The sequence below is a fragment of the Macrobrachium nipponense genome, chromosome 40 (genome assembly GCF_015104395.2).
Source record: "Macrobrachium nipponense isolate FS-2020 chromosome 40, ASM1510439v2, whole genome shotgun sequence".
In the NCBI taxonomy this organism is placed as follows: domain Eukaryota; kingdom Metazoa; phylum Arthropoda; class Malacostraca; order Decapoda; family Palaemonidae; genus Macrobrachium; species Macrobrachium nipponense.
The window spans coordinates 29264417-29268693 of record NC_061101.1 but is presented as its reverse complement, the minus strand read 5'-3'; positions in this window follow the sequence as shown (position 1 = coordinate 29268693).

Below are 4277 nucleotides of genomic sequence, written 5' to 3'. Positions count from 1 at the left end.
CGTTTTCTTAAGTAAGATCCAGATCAAAGAAGAGGGCCAAATGAAATAATGCGATCAATTTAAACGAAGATCGTAATAAAAAGTCTTTTGGAAAATAAATTATTTGGCACTTGGTAGACCTTTCTTTGAATGGCCTTTCACATGTTTCTAAATACATAAAGCAATGACATCATCAACAATATAGTATATATGTATATACATACATACATATATATATATATATATATATATATATATATATATATATATATATATATATATATATATATATATATAAAATGTGTGTGTGTGTGTAGCAAACGTTATTGTTGTTGTCCGCATTATAAGCCAGATTTTCTTACTTAATGGTGATGGTTGATCACATCAAAACAAACAAACTAAAACATTTTAATGCATCTATTCCAGGTATGCCACATGATGCTTTATACTGGACAGACGACACAACGATGGACAGCCACAACTTCACACACATGACTGAGGAAAATATTGCAGATGCCCTCAGTGCTAAGGAGAGGATGTGCGCCTTCTTCCAAATTGATGGTGAGTACCAAATCGTTTCCTTTTGCACTTATTTTCTCTCATCATAATCCTTGCCTGTTTTCCTGGTCTCTCTCTCTCTCTCTCTCTCTCTCTCTCTCTATCTCTCTCTCTCTCTCTCTCTCTCTCTCTCTCTCTCTCTCTTTTACAAACACACACACACATACACCCATGCAGTTAATCACATTGATACAAGTATGATTCTACACGCTTTTACTTTGTAAAAATCAACTTATCATGTAACATGAACACTTATTTACGCAGGGTATACTTTTCTATGTGCTGATTGATATGGGTTCATTCAGTAATACTCAATAATAAATGTAAGAGAAGGATTTATGTGATAAATATGTGAGAGGTGGGACTTACATAATGACTATCAAACAAAATATATACATACACAGTAATGTACAGGGTACAGGTATACCTTACTGGACTGGCAGTAGCTTGGCTTAGACTTGAACGCACCAGAAAGTTTTTGGTCATGCACAGCAGAAAATTTTCCAACTTCGAAAAAGAAGTCCTCCGAAGCGCAAAAATTGATGTGCTGCAGTGGAACCCTTCTCTTGTGCTTTTACGAAGTTTTAATCACAGCTTTTTGATGTTCACTCAGGAAAAGTTATCCGTTTGTCATGGAGGGTTTCACTGACGTAAGCAGGAGCACATTTGTTTTGGCTCTTGGCAATTCTAAAAGATTTTTTTGTTTTAAATTTTAACGGGTCGGTCTTTTCCAGTAGAAATGTGAACTGAATTGCTTTCTGAATTCAACACAAAAATGAAATCATATATATCTGAGACTTTAACACTATATAGTTTCCTATGCTTTTGTTTTTATCTAATTACTGTTATTTTGTGGAGACCTTTTGATTTCTCAATGAGTCATATTCCGGTTTCTTCAGTTTACATTTATTGAAGCAAACATTGACTATCTCTATATGCTTCCCTCAAACTATACATACATTCAGAACAAATACTGTAAACATTGGTGTTATATGTGTACTTACTAGAATATTTAGTATTTTTAATTATATTTTATTGAAAGGCATTCTGAAGTTTTTTTTAAGATGGTTTTACCCTTATTTGTCCATTAGTAATAGTAGCTCTCATTAAAAATCTGCTGTCTGCCTCACTTTATTTTTTCGTCTTTCAGATGAAAAAGCGGAATCCTCATGGATTCCCATCGACTGTGCGGAGCCTCGACATTATGCCTGCGAAGCACCCGTTGGGCAACCTCTTCATTACATCCCTCCACATGGTGTGTCTTTATTTCGTCATAAAACGTTACCTGTAACGTTACTGTTGCTACTGACAGAATATCATTCCATCTGCATTATCGAGAAAAATCATTAGACATCATTCCATTTCTCAAAATTATATGGACATTAGTTTTCATGTTAAAGAAAAAAAATCTTAAAAGGAGGCAGGTAGTAATACCGGTTATATATTTGTATGCAAAAGTCAAGTGTCTAAAAGCTCCATTTCTGAAGGGCTGCTCAGCAATATTTTATGTCTTATTTATCTTCCTTTCACATGTGTTATTTTTGTGTTCTTGGTCATTACGTTTCGGATGCACAGCCAAGACAAAAAACATTAATTTCCAAATAATTTTGTTTTCCTTAAGGTTTAAAATGCTGATATTAGTCAAAAACGTCGGATAAAATGCTCCAACGCCATTATTGGCTTATATACAACTTGAAACTATGGCGCGATTATTATGTATTTTCTTAAATGCTGCTCAGCCTTAATAGGTTTGTTCAATGCCAACAGCATCATCACCATAACCTTCCCATATTACATTATTACTGTGTACCTGAAGACCAATTTCTACTGCATAATGCTTGCTTTCTCGAAATATGAATATTGAAACAAATTCTCTGCATCTTGTGTGCGTAGTCTGTAAAAATCATGCTACAAGAGGAGATCATAAAAACAAGAATTTTTACATAAATTTATAGATCTATAAACACAAATGCATAAAAATATAGACTTACAACGGCTTCTAAAATTCCATGGAGAAGGGACTAATTAGATTGAGTCTTTCAAGTATATAGGAAAACCGGTATCTAATACAGGCTCTCTCGAGTAGGAATCTAGTGAAAGACTAAAAATCGGGAAAGGAAACAATGGGAACCTGACAGACTAAAAATGCATAAAGGAATCTCACAGAATGAAAATTCCTAGAGACTTAAATCATGGTATGAGAATGAAACTATATACAAAAGGTTTTGTTCCTTTGAGAATCAAGCTTTCAGAATAATATTAAGAAAATCTGATAGCACGGTCGAGTGAGAAATATATGCGCATAGGAAATTATAGAAGTTCAATGTCTAGGCTTGATGATTTGGACATGTCCTTCCCAGCTCCCAGAAGAAAACAGTGCATGATAATGTCAGTTGGGCTCCTGTGCGTAACGGAAGAGTTGGAAGACCCAACCTACTTGGATGGAAAATCTAAGGTGTGAGGCTCTAGTCTGAGCAGAGATTTATGGAAGTGAAAACACATTAAAGGCATCAATGGCAGAATTTCTCAGAGGCCGAATGCGTTGCACAGCAATAATATTTAAAGATATGTGTCTTATGTGTGCGTGTGTGTACGAGTGAATGCATTTGTATGTGGATGAATCTGTTTCAGAAGATACTTGTGAATGTATTTAATATCTTCGCAGAGGAGAGGTACTGCCCTGAGGACTGGCGCAAGAACAACGACCACTGTTACTACTTTGCAACGGAAGAAAAGACCTGGACTGAAGCCAGGGACATTTGCAGAAATCAAGGTGGTGATTTGGCCTCCATTCATACCTGGGATGAACAAGACTTCCTTAACAGTAAGTGGTCTGCAAAATATGAAGTAAGATTTTCTTATTTTTCTCAAGATGATGAAAGCATCTATTACTTTCAGATTTAAGCTGGATATGCTGAAATTAACCACCCTAGAAACAATGCAATTTATCTTCAAAACAATTTATTGAACTCTGCGCTTCATAACATATAAGGTTATATTAACAGTAGAGAAGAAATACGGAAAGCATAAGAGGGGTCATTCAGAAGGTAGCAAATAAGAACGCATAAATGAGGATTAGTAAGATATGATAAGCCACATATGGGACATTGATGGTAGGGCTAGAATGAATACATTTATAGTAATGGTGTTCTACAATTGTCGTGAAGAATTAGGGACTATAGCACCAGAGGACAAACCTAATATTTAAACATACATTAAAAAGTAAGGGATGTGGGCCTCACTAAAATTCGTTTAATGGGAGGACCAAGCCAACTCCAGGATAATGTCATAAAAAGGCACTAGTACTGTGATAAAAATATCATTCTCATAAGGCACCTAATAGTAGCAATATGTTAATTCTTTTTTTATTTTGAGATAAACCCTGGACACCTTTACATTCTTCAGGTCCTATACGTTGAAAACGAGAAAATGTTCATTACCCTCCAATAGAATTATTCACCACAATCACTGAAACCGTTCCGATAACCAGACAGATGTTTAGATTCTCTTCCCTACAGCTAACTTGACATTGCTAGTACAAATTCTGCCTACCTTTCCAACCTGACTATTAATGTCCCTCTATTGGCTTATCATCCACAAATCCCCACCCTATAGCCGCTCATTGACCATCTTCAAGTTTCAAAATCAGAGGCTTCGTTTAAACACCCGAAAATCAGCTTTCTCAGTTCATTCCTGCTGAGACTAAAGCCTTGAAGGACTTTAAATGCCTAGCTCGACAA